The 17,179-nt window shown below is 42.7% G+C and overlaps 1 protein-coding gene and 1 long non-coding RNA gene across 3 annotated transcripts in view; one reads left to right on the plus strand and one right to left on the minus strand.

Moving 5' to 3' along the window:
* Mkln1 (muskelin 1) overlaps nt 1-17,179 on the minus strand; it is a 288,685-nt gene that overhangs the window by 222,385 nt on the left and 49,121 nt on the right. The window lies entirely within an intron of this gene.
* LOC141419671 (uncharacterized) lies at nt 3,715-15,781 on the plus strand. Its single transcript, XR_012444294.1, has 3 exons — nt 3,715-3,831; nt 12,226-12,356; nt 15,605-15,781. It is a non-coding gene; the product is annotated as an uncharacterized lncRNA (long non-coding RNA).

Raw genomic sequence — 17,179 nt, forward strand, 5'->3', positions numbered from 1 at the left:
AACCATGTTCCTCCTGAGTAGATAGATGGCAAGCATGAGGCAACAGCCCCCAACTCACTTTTTTTTTTAAGGCTTGATACCTAGCTGCATTTTCTTATATTTCCTTATAGAGGATATTCTAGATTTGCAAAGAAGAAGGGAATTAGAAGGACTTTTTACCCGCCTAGGCAATTTCACAGTAACCCTGTTTTACAGGTAAAACAACAGATCATGGAAAGGCTAGATGGGCCATGTGATTTTAATAATTTTTTTTAATTACAAATTTAAAAAATAAAAAGTTTAATTTTAAATGTTTAAATTTGCATATTCATGATAAAAAAATGGGAAATACAAAAATATACACACAAAAAAGAAAGCTTAAATTATCCTGGTGAGGGCTGGTGGAGTGGCTCAAGTAGTAGAGTGCCTGCTTAGTAAGCATGAGGCCCTGAGTTCAAACCCCAGTGCCACCAAAAAAAATTATCCTGGTGAAACTCTTATTAACATTGTATTTCATGCTTAATATTTTTTTTTTAGGTAAAAAAGGCAAAATAAAAGAATTGTCAGTCCATCTTTTCCAAACTGTGAGTCACTGTCTACTTTGGTTTATTTTTTGGTCTGAGAATGAATGAAGGCCTTAGTACAAGTCGCTGTTCCACTAAACTGTGTCCCCAGCCCTATCTACATATTGTAACCATCTCCTTTAACGTGCTTCCCCTCCTCTGTGCCCAGTGTGACAGTAAGTTGTCAGTGAGGGCCAGATCTCATACCAGGGTTGCAGGCAATTCCTTCCTTGCCTTTCTTTTCCTAAACAGAGACCCCAGAAACTGGAGAGGGACTATGATATGGCAAAATAGCTTTATTTTTGTGAGGTAGCATTGGAGGTCCCCACATGGGACAGCTGCAGTCAGTCACATGCTTCACAGAACAAAGAGTTCTACAAAGAAAGAAGTGAGGTTTAGCTGTGAAAATCCTTTTATCCTCCTGATTTTGATGCCTTAAATTTGTCACCTGAATGCGATATTAACATAATCGTCTGCATTTCAGCTAATGAATGCACCTGCTTCTAAGACTTTATTTTAGCAGTTTTAATGAGCTCTTCAAAAGAGTTTGCCTGGACTTACTGCACTGCTAGAGAAATAGCAGCTGTAAGCAACTAACAGCACATTTAGTATTCGAATGAGACTCTGTGAAGCTGTTAAACTTGAGAAGGAGTGTCTATCCATCTGTCTGTGATAAAGGAAATAAAGCTGAGACATAGCAGTGGCACTTGGGAAAAGCACCAAAGAGGACCTGGCCAAAGGAAGTGAGACCTTGCTTGGCTACATTGTATGGATCTCAGGTAATTTACTTAAGTTCCAATGTTCTCATCTATAAAATACCGGTATTCATTTAATGAGCTCATTGTAATGATTAATGCCTCACCCATTAACATCCAGTAGTGTAAACTTTTATTATGATTATAATGTTTATTTATTTGTTAGTGGGACTGGAGTTTGAACTCAATACTTCACTCTACCATTTGATTCATAACGCCAGTCCATGTTGCTGTGGTTATTTTGGGGGGGGGGGTCTCACAAACTATTTGCTCCCAGGCTGGCCTTGAACTACGATCTTCCCAATCGCAGCCTCCCAAGTAACTAGAATTACAGGAGTGAGCCACTAGCACCTGGCAAGAACTTTTGTTATAAGAAGATGTGATTTTACAAAAGGCCACATATTATAGGGATCCACTTATAGGAAATAGCTGGAGTAAATAAATCCAGAGAGAGAGAAAATAAAGGGTTGGTTACCAGAGGAAGGAAGAGCACTGTGCAGCAACTGTTTAATGGCCCTGGGTGTCCTTGGGGTTGACAAACATGTTTTGGAAGTAGTTGTGCAATGTCATGAATATGTCATGAATAATACTAACTATCCCCAAACTGTTCACTATAAAATGGTCAATTTTATGATGTGATTTTCACCTCAAACATTTAAAAGAGCACTCCTAAAAAAAATGAGTTTTCATAGGCCAAACACATTCTGTTTGATTGGCTGTAGGCTATAAAATGGTTCTTAGGTGAATAATTGCTCATCAAGACCCACAGCAAGGAAAAAAGCCAATCTCATCTCTTAAGAATCAGGAGGCCTGTGTCAATGCTGAGTCAGACCTTGATCCCACAGTGACAGTTTCCCAAGGGGACAGCATCCACTAGTCTCTAAAAGTTCAAATTCCTAAGCAATCCTGTAGGCCACTGAAAAATTTAAATATTGTATTGACGTTAGCATACCAAAATACTTATTTACTTTTAATACATTAATATTTTTACTATGTAATCAAATTCATTTCATGCTTGTTAACACTCTGACTTCAATCACATTTTCATGATTGTAATCTCTCTCCTCCTTTCCTTCCGTATGCTCCTTTGTGTACTTTCATTTGAAAAGTACGGAGTAATAACCCATCCAAAACTCAATTGAATGGAAAATAAAAAATGGGACTAATATTGCTTTCAAAATGTGCATGATAGACACATTACAGATCAAAGGGTGGTGACATTCTAAAATAACGATGCTGCATATTTTGATCTCGATCTCTCTCATATAGATATATGTATATAGTATAGATATGTAGCTCAAAAGTGAGATACCTGTTAAGAAAATGGAAAATTCTCCAATTCCCTTATAATTTTATTTCAATAATAGTGAAACAAATGTTCCAGCTGGGATGGAAGTAATTTGTTCTCTGGGCCCTTCCCTCTTCGTCACCAGTCTCGCCTTGCTATTCAGAGCGAGCTCACTGGTGTTTCACCCAGGGCCTCAATGCTGGAGGAGTCAGAACCATCTGGGAATCTTCACCAACTCAAGGAAGAGGTTTCTCTGGGAAGGCACTGATTTCTAGAAGCTCCCGAGTTGAATCTGCTGGAGCAGGCATTGTTCCGGCAACTGGAGGCATCACACATTCCAAAAGATCTACTTTTAGCCAGATTGGCATGGTGCATGTCTCCAGGACACATTCAATTCTGCACTCAGACCTTGGCTTTGTGACCTGAGAAAGCAACCCCCAATGAGCTCACCTGCAGCCACCCCCAGGCCATGCAGGGTTTCTGGGTGCTGACCTCAGGTTGACGAGGGCCTGCTGTCTGTGGCCTTGCTAGGCCTGCCCTTGGTGGTCCTCAGAAGGGCAGCATCAGCATCATCTGGGGACCAGTTGAAAAAGGCAGTCTTGGCCCCACCCTCAACCCCACCCTCAACCTCACCCTTGACCCACTGACTCAGGATTCCCAGGTGATTCCTGTGCTTGCTTAGATCCAAGCAGCAGGGGTCAGAGGATCTGCCTGCACTTGGTTTTGCCAGCCACAGAACTCCCCATCTCCTGTTCCAAAGTCGTATCCATCCACTTTCCACTTCCAGTCTCTACACAGATGTCTCTGCAGTGCCCCAGGGCAAACTAGCTCAGATTTGGACGAGTTCCCAGCCAGTGGGTCTTGCAGCGGTCTGCCTTTCTATAATTTGGGTGGTCACACGTTTATGTGACACAGCCTCCCACTAACCCATTCTCCACCAGGTCATCTTGCCCTCCTTATTGTCCAGCTCTAGTGTTACCATGTTCATAAATTATTGTTAAAGAAGGAAATTACAAAAAAAAAAACAGTGTCTATAAACCTGCATAGTTTAGAGCTAAAGAATATGTTAAAATTTTCCATCGTGGAAAGTTCCCAGCTACTGGGCTCTTTAGTTTTTTTTTTTTTTTTTTCAGAGCTGCAAGCAAAGAATGGAAATTTCCAAATGCAGCATCCAGGGCGGCCTTTCTGCTGACTGTCTTGCTCAGCCAGGGTCATCTGCTTCTCTAAGACATCAGGCAATGCCAAGGTAGGTGAGAGAACACACACACTTCCTCTGCAGGAAGGGAGCAACGTCTTAGGGAGGGGCAGAAGAGGTAAGTGCCCTGCTCCCTCCACCGAATTCTGTTGACTGTCACCATTTATCAGCAGCTTATCTCATTTAGCTTCTTTCCAGTGACAGCTGGCTGGCAAGATTTTTGTTTTTTAAGGACTCCCTAAGAGGGGTGGGAGACCCAGAGAGAAAAAAGGAGCACACATTTGTTGAGATCCCCCACGAAGACAGGTTATATCATTTTACCTGTTATGTGACCTGTCCAAGGTTAACTTCTGATTTTCTGTACCTCAAGTCTGGAAGCTTCATTTGTTCTTCCCAAGACAACTCTACCTTGTCATCAGTCATCTCAAATATCCTGCAAGCGTGGTCTTCACCTCTTCAACAACGTCAACAGCTGTGTTCCCTCACACTGCACTGTGTATATGAATATATATCCCCATTTGCGGCCGGTCCTGGTGCCCAAGTCAACAGGCACCTCATAGTTTCCTAAGTGCTGCCATATTCCTCCCCTCCCCACCCCCCCACACTAATGTGGACCCTTCAGAAGTCTGATGGTGACAGCTCTATGGAAGTTTGAGTGTAAAGGCATTCATTGCCTTCCAGGAGACAAGGCCAAGGACCCTGACTGGCTTTGGCCCACAGAGAACATTTCAAACCTAAGCTGTGTGGTTTTGTCTGAGTGGTTTGGGAGTGTTACTTTGGCTTTTAGACCTTGGAGGATTCTGAAATACTCTAAGAAGCCAGGGCTGCCCATGTTGGCTCTCTGCTTACTGACATTCCGATGGCCCCTGGAAAAGAATAGCTATGAAGGTTTTTCTGACATCTTTGTTGCTGTTCATTCTTAACATTACTTATTAGGGCAGTTTGGTAAGAGTGAAGATTTTCCAGCAAGAAGTTTAAAAAATTGTCACATGGTTAGGGAGTTAAGAAAGAATCCCACCTCTGTCTTTTTAGTCATATCCATACACAGCGATAGTAACGCCATCAGTGAGCAGTTTAACACCACCTGAAATGGATGGCAAGAATACCTTAGGTTTGTTTAGCCTTTGGTCTCAAAGTCTGTTCAAGGATGGTCACTGGTGAGATCTGTGATAATGACTTTCCTTCCCCCCAACCCACTAAAACGGAGCCTAGCTCCCCAGTGAAATTTGTCCAGTGGTGTTTAGATGTAGGTCTGGGGTCATATATAGCAATTCGGACAGGCTTTGTTCCACTTCTCCTCTGTATCTGTCATTAGCTGGCAGATAATGATCCTTTTAGTTGAAGACACTGATGATTCATATCTGTGGGTGGGGCTGAATATTTCTTTCCACTTGAGACCACAAAGAGGACTTTTTTCAAATTCGTGGTCAGAATACAGGCTGTTTTAGATGATGATTGATTGCTTGTGATTTCAGACATGTCCCCAGTTCTGTCCCTTCTGTTTCCCTGCCCCTTGCAATGTGACTTTGCTGCTCCTTGCATTAGGAATTGGTGTCTAGGCTGGGCACAGTGGTTCGTGTCTATAATATCAGCTACTCAGAAGGCAGAGATAAGACAATAAGGCAGAGATAAGGCTGGCCCACGCATAAACATGGCCAGGAAACTGACTAAAGCAAAAAGGGCTGGGGACATGGCTAAAGTGGTAAACTGCCTTCCTAGCAGGTGCAAGGCCTTGAGCAAACCCTAGTGCTGCCAAAAAATAAAAAAGGAGTGGATTTCTCTGACATCTGACTTTTTGATTTGTTCTGGCTACTAGAATGTACCGGAAGTAACAGTGTACTAAGTCCAAGCCCTTAAATGTTTACTTCCACTTTCCCTCTTGAACCTGCCTCTGCTCACTGAGCGAAGCCAGGCCAGCCTGTAGGAGGACAAGAGGTTTTGTGCTGTACTGACGGAGGCCATCGTGGGCTAGCCAGCCCCACGCCAACACACCAGCTGACCACAGCATGCTAGCAAGCCCCGTAAGATCATCTGGGCCCAGCCCAAATCCACAGAACCCCTCAGCCAACTTGCAGGGAACAATGTGCAAATGTGTGTAAATGAAGGGTAGCTGTTTGAAACTACTGACTTTTCAGTTGATTTGTTATGAGGTGAGAGGTAACTAATGCAGAGTACAATTCTCTCCTTTTTATTTGTTTCTGACAGCAGAGAGCTTAGAGTCAAATTTGAAAGTCATTCATTTACTCATGTTTATGGCTAAGATATTTGCAATCTCCTTTCTCCATACTGGTAAATTTAAAAAAATTCTTTATGCAGCCTATTGTTTGGCAGGTTGGGTCTCAACTAACCCAAGGCCTCATTTTAATTATTGGCTTTTCCTTGTCAAACTAGAAACGCTGAACCTAGACTAAGGCTTGGAAACATTTGGGCAGAGGGCCAGCAAGGAAAGATGTCAAGCTTTCATTCCATCCAGCCCTTGTCCCAACTATTCCATCGGGCTGTGGTGGCACTAAAACAGCCACAGACAACACGTAAACAAATAAGCATGGCTGTGTTCCAGTAAAAATTAATTACAAAAGCAGGCAGTGGATCAGAGGTGGCTCTCAGGCCAGGGTTTGCTGACCTCCGATCTAGAGCAATGTGTCAGAATGCAAAAACATCCTCACCAATACCACGAGGCCAGCAATTTTATTGTAATTTGTCTTCATTAATTTGAGAGAAAAAGAGAGAGATTGAGATTAAGTGGACTTACTTCCTCTAGCAGAAGACAAGAAGGGGCTGATCATGCAGCAACGCTGTACAGGCACTGCCCTGTCTTTGTAGCAGGGCAAGCACCACAGTGACCAACTGCAAACTCCCTAGCCACTTAGTCCCCCACTTGTCGTTTGGTTACTGCTAAAGGCCAGAGTTATACAAGCAATATCTTCCTGTTTTGTTTCATTTCAAATACTCATTTAACAAATGCACACTGCATGTCACAGTGAGGATGGGCTCCACTGGTACTTTGCCTACTTGGAGTTCCCTGAATGTATTGTGCTATTTCACGCCTCTCTAACCGCACACAATGTTCCTTCTGCCTGGAACACTCTTAGCCCTCTCCTCTTACTGGCTGACGCCTACTCGCCGATCAGAACTGAGCTCAAGGACTCTGCCTCTTGGAAGACTTCCCCGAGTGCACCCCCAGATCCTCACCCTCAACCTCCGTCCGCACACTGACTCTCAGCATTCGTTCTGCTAACCTAATAATTGAAATAGCTAAGGCTTCTCTACCAGGCACTAACTATGTGCTTCATGCTGTCCCATCCCGTCATTTGATTGAAATTACTGGTATATTTGCTTATTTCCCCATGCCAATCACACGTTCAGAAACCATTATTTTGAGCACCTTCCAACCGTGGCATAAAGGACAAATAAAACAGTAGCCTTGGATGTAGACTTTGCACCCATCAAGGTCATATCCTTCGTTTCTTTCTTTCTTGATACTTAGAAGGGCCCAGAGAATAGTAGATGAATGAATGAAATTAGCTACCAGAACCTGTGCTGCAGAGCCCTAAGCAACTTCCACGCCTAAACTCACCAAGTCCTCATAGCTGGGATAATTATCACTTTGCCACATATAGGGAATGCTAACTTTCCCAAGGTCACATAGCTAGTATGTGACAGAGCTGGTGCCAGAGGTCATGTTCACACCGTGTTCACTTCCTGGAGCAGAGATTCAAAGGCTGCATCTTGGAGGACATGAGTGGGCTTGGGAGGCAGTAGCCTTGTGTTCCAAGGTACACTCAAGTGTTCATTGTCACAGGTAGAGTTGTGGTAGAGTGGATGGTACTCCAAGGTGCACTCTCGTGTTTATTCACAGAACATGACGCCTGTGTTAAAGCTCAGTCTGATGTCCCTGGCCCCTTGGGTGGCCTGCCTTACTAATGATGGATTGGTCTTTTCTATGTACCACACACAGACCATCATTTCATTGATGGTCCATGGACGATTTCAAAGGACACTGTGTAGCCAACGGGAGTGCTGAAGAAGCCCACACAGGACTGTCCACAATGCTGCTGGGGAACCTAGCCTGGCCCTGGCAGTTTTTGGAAAAGCACAGTGGCCAGCCGCTCACTGAGGCCTTTGGAAGTCCCACAGGGTCTTCCAGGCAATATGCCACTCCATAGGCAGACAAAGGCAGGGACAGACAGGGACTGGTCTGCAGCTGTCTCTGACCACAGGCCTGCCTGCTGAAAAGACAAAGAACAGATATTTGGAAGAGAATTTTGCTTCTGAGACAACTATGAGTTTGGAACATGTTAGGCTTAAACATTAGGACGGTACAAAATTAAAGTGATCACAGAGTCTCTACAGATCCTTGATGTCCCCACAGAACAAAGGAGTCCATTCTCCCGCCTCCAGGGAGTCTTTTCCAAAAGGCTGGACTCTTCTCCCTTACCCCATTTGCAAATTAGGTGAATAGGCGGAGATGAAGGGCGCTTCTTGGTGGCCTCCACTAATGGTTTAGAGGACCCGACAGTGTGCCAGGGTGGGACCAGTTCCCACAGACTTTCAGTTCTCTCTTCGAGGTATGACATAGACCAGTAAGAATGTGAAGACTCAAGAATTGGGTCCTTGGAAAGGCAGAGGTAGGAGGATCGTGGTTCAAGGCCAACCTGGGCAAAAGTTAGGGAGACCCTGTTTCATAACACAAGCTGGTCATGGTAGCACATGTCTATAATCTCAAGTAGTCAGAAGGTAGAGGGAGCAGGATTGTGGTCCAGGGCTGGTCAAGTCAAATTGCATGAGCCCCTATCTGAAAAATCACCTAAAGGGCTGGAGTGGCTCAAGTGGTAGAGGGCTTGCCTGTCAAGCTTAAGGCCCTGAGTTTACAGCCCTGTCAAACTGGCTCCTCCAAACAACCATGTGTCCCTGTTGAGTTGTGCAAAATTGGGCTGGTTGACTTTCCTCCTGGTCAAGAATGTAACCATGGGACTCTCCAGAAAAACAACAATTGCTTGACTGGAAAACTTCAGAAACATTCAGGGGGCTTGTATTCTCCAGCACCTAGCCACATACATTCTCAGAGCATTTGCTGGGATTGATAGCACCTTATTTTCTGATTAAAACAGTCCAGTTGTTGTATTTCTAGCCTAAGAAATACAGCTTAACACTTAGTTATTTTCTGCTTGTTTCATTATGAAAACTTGCATTTTCCCCTCTAGATCCTAAACTCCCTGAGGCCGAGCCCATGTCTTTGCCTGTATGAGCTCCTCTTAGAACCCAACATGGCACCATGCAGGCACGGGACGGCCAATGAGCTCAGGACAGAGTGTTTGCAGACAGGGAAGTCATGTTGCTCCTCTGCCTCTCCAGCTGCATGGAGGTCTCTGGAAAGCACTTAGGGCTGGCATCTCTGACCTGCCTGGTTGATGGAAGGATCAAGTAAGATAATGCATGGGGAAGGTCTTTGGTAAATCAAAATTTGCTAGGTACCAAAATGTAAGGAGTCCTTGGAAGAGGTGCTTAGTAATGTCTGATTGGTTGGGGTTTTTTGGTTGTTATTTTCTCAGTACTGGGGTTTGAACTCAGGGCCTACACCTTGAGCCACTCCAATAGCCATTTTTCGTAAAGGGTTTTTTCCAGATAGGGTCTCACAACCTATTTGCCCAGGCTGGCTTCGAACTGAGATCCTCCTGATCTCTACCTCCTGAGTGGCTAGGATTATAGGCATGAGTCACCGGTGCCTTGCTTTGGTTGGTTTTTAACGATTAGGTGTTGTCTTTTGTCCTCAACATTCAGTTCCTTTGAAGGTTTTATTTCTCAGGATTTAATTTTGAGTAGCAAAGCCAATCCACATCTTCTTAATACTATGTGATATGTGCCCTGTGTGCTGGTCACCTTCAAATTTGACTGAAATCTAAGCAAACCAACCAAAAGAGTCATGGAGCATGCCATGGTCATGCAGGTCACGCAGGGCTCATGGAGATCAAAGTATTCCTGTCTCACTGTGGTTTCATAGCTTCTCACATTCTGCTGTCAGAGGACTGAACTTGAACCCGGGGCGAGGATTGTGCCTCGTTTTGTATTCCAGCACGCAGCTGAGACAAGAGTGTGGTACAGCACTGCTCTAAGCCCAGGCCAGCTCAGAAAATGAAAAGTGACCAATGTCACAAAGAGGTGACACTATAAAACAGACTCTTAGAATGGTTCATTTATTTATAGTCTTTAGTGTCTTGCTTTGAGCAAAGACCACCTCTCTCCTGGAACAAAATTCTCTCTGATACATGAGAAGAAACCTTCAAACATGGCTGCTTCTCACAGTGTTTCCAGAAAATATCAAGTATAGTTTCAGGGTTCCTTCCATCTTAGCAGGGAAAACGATGGAGACACTCAGAGGTAAGTTGTGTATTCTAGAGTTATTTTACATAAACTCCTGATTCCCCATCCAGTTCTGTGGGCCCAAATAACATGAAAGTGAAAATAACTAGATTTTGTAAAATGAAAACAAACACCCAACCAGAAGGCCGACGACTGAATTCTGGCAAGCGTCACCTTCCCTCACTGGAACTTTCCAAGTTCAGCGTTTCCAAATGCTCCTTGTGAAAGCTGAGCCTAACTTTCCCAAGTTCAATGATAGGCATCAGTTGCAGGACTAGCACCCAGGTTTGAATCCTGTCAACATACTGAATGTGGACTTGTTTTGTTTTGTTGAGGCAGGGTCTCACTATGTAGCCCAGGGTGGTCTTGAACTTCTGGTCCTCCTGCTTCAGCCTCTCAAGTGCTGGGATTACAAGTATGAACCACCTGGCCTGTCTTCAGACCAGTTTTGAATTCCACTGATGCTACAGGGCTGGACGCAATACAGGAATCTCTTTGGTTCAGGATTCATCCAGAACAGTTTTCTGAAACCTTGTTTATTTTTTTAAATAACTTTTTGTTATGTAAATGCTAAACATATACAAAGGCAGAAAGAATAGGAAAAAATGCATTAACTTCCCTCCTCATGACTCATCACCCAGTTTCAACAATTGGCAATAGACAGCCAATCTTGTGAAACCTCACTTTTTTTGGGGGGGGGCGCAGTTCTGGGGTTCGAACTCAGGGCCTCACACTTGCTAGGTAGGCACTCTACCACTTGAGCCACTCCTCCAGTTCCCTTGCATTTGTTTTGTTTTATTTTTGTAAGTACTGGGGATGGAACCCACGGCCTTATGCAAATTAAGCACGTGCTCTACCACTGGGCTACCCACGCCAGCCCCTCAATCCTCATTTTCAATAGATCGTGGTAGCCAGTAAAGTCATACCCTATCTATACCAAAGCTGGTAGCATGCTTGTTCCTCTACATTTTTCTCTAGCGATTTATTTATCAGGTACTTTTCTTTCTCACCCTCAGAGCTCGTCCACTTCTTTTGGGGATGACAGAGGCCATGCCCCTTTCATGGTCAGTCCCACAGGGAAAATCCTAAGAAAAGGAGGGGGCGGAGGATTTCAGTTTTACGAATGTGTTTATTTGTCATTCCCTCATTGGCACACCATGCTCTGCCCCTTTGCCTGAAGACTGCAGGACAATGGTGGTAATGGGGAGGGAAGCATTTCCAACAGCAGACCTGGTCCTTTGTCCCTTTGCCCCAGCACTATGTGGCCAGTGGTAAATACTGTAACGGGGTCATAGGATTTCTGCACAAAGGGGAAAGGGCGCCAGAACAGATATCATAGCCCAAATGATTCAAAGTGGAGAGTTTCTTGTGCATAACAGTTTGCTTAGCGATTTAATTTATTTCCGAAATATTTTTGCATAATACAGTTTGCTGCATAGAGCTGTCATTCTAAGATTTATCAAAATGCAAACCAGTTTATGGCCTAGTCACACCTGGGAGATCAAAAATAATAATTTTTAAGAAAGAAGTAAATTAGAATAATAATGAAGATGGGTAGAAGCTACATGACTTTAATAAAAATTGGGTTTCTTCTTTCACATTGTTCCCCATGGTAAAAACAGGAATGTTCCTATCTAAATTGTAACGTTCCTACTGTGTGCTTAACTTTAGGATGCTTATTGCTCTTGGGAGTAACTGAACTTGATGGCATGAGGTGGCAGATATAACTGGGAACCAGACCAGAGAAAAAGCAAGCTCTTTACAGACATGGAGAAGTATCAAACCAAGATTAATAATTTTGCTAAGCAATCCCAAGTCACATTTTATATGCAAGTTCTGTACAGAGCTGTAACAAACTGCAGGACTCCAGCAAAGGATTCACAGACAAAGGTTTCCAATGTCTTTAAGAAGAAGTGCTGTGGGCATTCTGAGTCACAGAACATACTAGAGTGCTGCTGTTATTTGTTTTATCATTTATGAGAACTTGTTTTGCATTTGGTAGAGAAATATAAGGCTGAAGCTGCAATTCACTGCCACGAGGGTTTTGGAATTCTGGAATGATCGCTTTTCTTTTCCCTTCTATAGACAGGCCTGGAAAGGAAGAGGAGAGGAGTTGTACCCAGCGTGGTCAAGACAGAGTCATTTCCAGGTCTACTTGAGAGAGCTGGCAAGGCATTTGTGGCCATCTACACACAGCAGGGAAGCAAATAAGGAAAGTGAGCATCCTTAATTCCTACCCGCACCCAGGCCTCCATCTGTATGTCGCTATTGAAGACATCAATGCACTTCTTAGAGTGCATATTCTCAGAGAATCTCTGAGACACAGGTTAGGTCAGAAAAAGGCATTTACTTAGGAGAAGAAAGCACTCAGACCAGGTGCAGTGGCTCATGCCTGAAATCCCAGCTTCTTGGGAGAGAGGAAATCAAGAGGATTGCTATATGAAGCCAGCCTGGGCAAAAAGTTAGAGAGACCCCCTCTCAACAACAAGCCAGGCATGGTGGCATGCACCTGTGATTCCAGCTGCACAGGAGGCATAGGTAGGAGGACCACAGTCCAAGGCCAGCCTGGGCATAAACAAACAAACAAAAAAAAGGTCTGGGGGCGTGGCTCAAGTGATACTGGGCCTAGCATGTGCAAGGCCCTAAGTTTAATCCCAGTACCACAAAAGAGAGAAAAGAAAGCACTTAAAGGAAGCCTTTATACTTAACAGAAAATAACTTGAAAATGATTATGTCTGAAACCCTAAAGAAAGAGGGAAAATAGGATACAAAGTATAAGAAATAGTAAAAATAAAATAAAATGAAGGGAGTAGTGAAAAGAAACATAAATTCAAATGGGTTGAAGATCCTTTTTAAAGACAAATGTTTAGATTGGGCTAAAAGATAGAAAATAAGATAGATAAATAGATAGATAGATAGATATAAGGAACTCACCTCAAAAAAAAAAAAGAAGGAAAGTTTGCAAATGCCAACTGGAAAGACAGATATCTGTCAGACAAATCCAAAAGCAGGAGTGGCAGTGTTAATATCAGCTCCCAGGTCACATGAATTAAGTAGGAACAAGAAGACGGCAAGATTAAAGATGCATAGCAGAAGTTGCTAGATGCAATAATCCATTTATCTCAGTTTAACTTGAGATGGCAATGCATCCAGATTTTAAAAATAATAATCTTCACACTCATCCCCCCCCCCTTTTTTTTTTCTTTTTGTAGTGCTGGGGAGCAAACCAAGGTTTTCACAAATGCCAGGCAAGTGCTTGCAACACTGACCTCCAACCCCAGCCTTCCAGTCCCTTTTACAATTCTTTGTAAGCTGAGGTTACTAGATGGGGCCTGCTGAAGTCTAATTCATCTGGGAGCTATTTCTATTGGCCTTTCTCTTTTTCTCCTTCCTGTCTGGGACCCGCCTATGATAGCTGGAGCTGCAGGAGCCATCTCACAACCAGGACTTGGAAAATGAGTGGCACATATGAAAGAAAGATGGCAGAGTAGAAAGGTAGAAAAAGCTTGTATTTCAGATGACTGTGGAGACCCTGCACTTCCTACCTCAGACATCTTTCATGCCTGAGAAAAATATTTCTATTTATTTATACACAGACAGCCTAACTCCTGTGGCATAAATATTAGCACGAAAAGATATAACAGTTGTCAGCTATTATGCACTAAAAATCAAAGTACAAATTTTTTACAAAATCAAAAGACAAGGATTTTAATATTTCCCTTTCAGAACTTGATAGAAAATGACAAAAAACAATAAGAATCTAAAAGACTAAAGCTTATTGTAACAATGTACCCCCAGCACAATAAAAAGTAAATTTTAAAAAGCTTATTATCTATACATATACATTAGAATGTTTGTAATCAGCAAACAGTATATAAATCATATATTTATACCTTATAAAAAGGGGATATGAGCTGGAGGTATGCTCAATCAGTAAAGCACCTGTCTAGAAGGAATGAAGACTGAGTTCAAACCTCAGTACCAAAAACAAAGGAATATGTGCCAGGCATATTGCACATATGATAATACACGCTGTAATCCCAGCACTCGGGAGGTGGAAGCAGGAGGATCTTGGGTTCGAGACTAGCCTGGGCTACATAGTGAGATTCTGTCTCAAAAAAAGGGAGGAATACACAACTTTTTAAATGCATTTGGAATGTTTATAAGATTAATCATGTACACAGCCATAAAAGAAGAAGGCATGAGTGTGTAGGGGACAGAGGCCGGGTGTCTGTTCTCAAGACAGCTGGCAAAGTCACATCTGGCAACTGTTTTAACCTTTCTTTCTGGGCTTTGTGTTTTTTTTTTTATTATTCATCAAGTGGGCTCATAAAAACAGGAATTCTGTTACAATTATGATCCCTCCCAGCATGATGCCCATTCACCTCCAGAAAGCAGAGAGTATGGTGTGGAACCAGGTCAGTGCAGAGGGGCCAGTCTGTCAGGTGGCCGTCGCCATCCGGCCAGAAAGAGCAGTAGCATGCTAAGTTAGCGTTTCTCAAACTGCCTCGACTGAGCAGGAGCACAAGGCTATCTCCCACAGAATTCAAGGGCACCAAAATAATGTTAAATGGATGGATTGTGGCTCACAGGAAAAGAAACAGGCACCTTGTTTCCAATTCTTCTCCATTTCAGACAACAACTAGCTGTTCCCTGGCTGGCTGGCCCAGGATGAGTAGGGGGGCTATTGAGTAAACCCACCCAGGAGGGTAAATGTGGCCCAATGGGGTTTTTGACACAGCCGCAGCTTTATTTTTACTTCTTGCTGCCAAGCTAATCCTAGTAGAACACAATTGACAAAAACTCTGTAAATAAGGCTTAAAGGACAAGAAGTCTTTAGAGCCCTCTCCAGATATAAACTTTTCTACCAACAAAGATCATTTGTGACATAGATAAGACTTCTAAATTTAGCTGTTGCTTAGAACTAGAAAAACACAAATATGAATCTTTAAGAAAAAAACACAAAGTATTTTAGTACAAAAGCAAAATATTGAAGTACTTAAAACATTCTTAAGAGGGTAAGTAGAGCTGGGTGTGGTGGTTCCTGCCTATAGTCTCAGCTACTTGGGAAACTGAGGCAGGAGCATCACTTGAGCCCAGGAGTTCGAGACCAACCTGGGCAGCATAGCAAGACCCTATCTCAAAAACCACCACCATCAACAACAACAAAAGCACACAAAGAAAAAAATACTACTTACATTAAAAAGTCCCCTAATATGTAAAAATATGTAGATCTATTAAGAGCACTATTATATATTTTAATAAATTATTCCACAGTATAAATTATAAATATATAGAATGAAATAGTCATAAGTATTCAATGTCCTGATATATTTGTGTAGTAAAATTGACTATAATAAACACATTAATTATATTAGAACTTAAGTTTTATTCCTGAACTTAGAGGGCAAGCAGAAATGGACTCTTGAGTTTCTCAACTTGAAAATTCTCCAATTCATTTTAGGTCACAAGCCAGAGAGAAAGGCTGACGTCACCTGGGGATGAATGGGCTGCTTGTTCCTGGCTTCTGGGACTCTGTCACAGCGTCATGGGATAATATTTGTATTTTTGAATATAGTTGCATATTCTATCTCAAACATGTAGATATACAATAGATAAACTAAAGGTGTTTTTTGGAGGGTAGGCGTCTAGCTTTTCCTCATTTTTCTTGACATTATCTTAAGGTATCCATTTTCACCAATCTCTACTCCTTCCTCTCTTTGCCAAAACTTTGTGAGAATGCAGAATCCGTTGCCATCTCTCTGCTTAGGATGGCTTTCTCACCAAGTTCTGCACTCAGGATCCTCTCCCATCTTTGCCGAAGCCATTGTCACTTACAGAAGTCCCAAGTGCAGGGGGTCATCAAATACAGGAAGAAGCTACTTCTAGCATCTCTCTCTCTGCCGTGTATATGTGCATCCATATGTCATACTAACATATATAAATATGTGAGGTGACAACCATAGTGGTTGGTTTTAATATACTCCTTTAGAATTTATAGAGAGTGACCATTTATCAGGGAGGGAGACAGAGAAGGGGAAGAGAGACAAAGACTAAAGACAGAGAAAGAGACAGGAAACAGGCGTGCCCTGGATGAATTACCCTCGAGGCCTGGGTTATGTATTTACTTTCTTCGTAACCTTATTGATTAGCACAATGCTACTAGGCCTACTATTCAACCTCGCAGATAGTGCTAAGTATTTACTGGATTGAGTTATCAATTCTTATCAAGATCAGCGGGAGAATGCATGAAAATGATTAGAAAAAGATTTTTAAAGAGTCAGTGTTCATTCTGAGAAACATCATCATAAGATGTGCCTGAGTGTGTCTAACCACGTAGGGGACAGTCATCTTGTGTTCCTGCCTTCTCCCCACTCAGAGGCCAGGTGCCTCCTACTGCCCTCATCCCAGTGATGGCAAGAGACGCCACGATGGAATTTTACATGATTAAGAGAATCAGAAGAGTTAGGAAAACACAACCTTATTTTCATAGGAAAGTCATTTTGAAAGCCTCTTTGAATCTTTCTTGTCTCCTCTTATTTGTTTTCCCCATCACCAGGCAAAGAAACACAGCTTTGCCTTTTAAGAATTCCATCTGCCTCCCAGAAGAAGGACAGACAGCGTGGGAGGATGGGCGGAGGGTAAACTGGGGATTCAAAGTCTTTAAAAAGTTTGAAGAAGGAAGAAAGTGAAAACTGATAGCTTCCATTGTCAGGGTCTTCCCCAAATGGCACTTCTGATTACAAGATAATTTCAGGAGTTGAAGACTATGTTTTTATAAACCTAAGCCACATCATCGTTCTGAGACTCTGTGCCCTTCTTTCACTTGTCAGTCAATAAAGAAACTCACCTCATCCAGAACGTAATCCCTGACAGTGAGTCACAATGCATGACTCAAGGTTCACCTGGCGGGAGGATTTTTCCTCATGTTCGGTTTGCTTGCTCCACGCTGGTTATAGGTCAGTTATGTCCTGATCCTAAATCTCTAAAGATACTTGTTATGTTGTGTCTGTGTGTGTACAAAATATAATGTGTACAT

This window comes from Castor canadensis, chromosome 2 (genome assembly GCF_047511655.1).
Source record: "Castor canadensis chromosome 2, mCasCan1.hap1v2, whole genome shotgun sequence".
In the NCBI taxonomy this organism is placed as follows: Eukaryota; Metazoa; Chordata; class Mammalia; order Rodentia; family Castoridae; genus Castor; species Castor canadensis.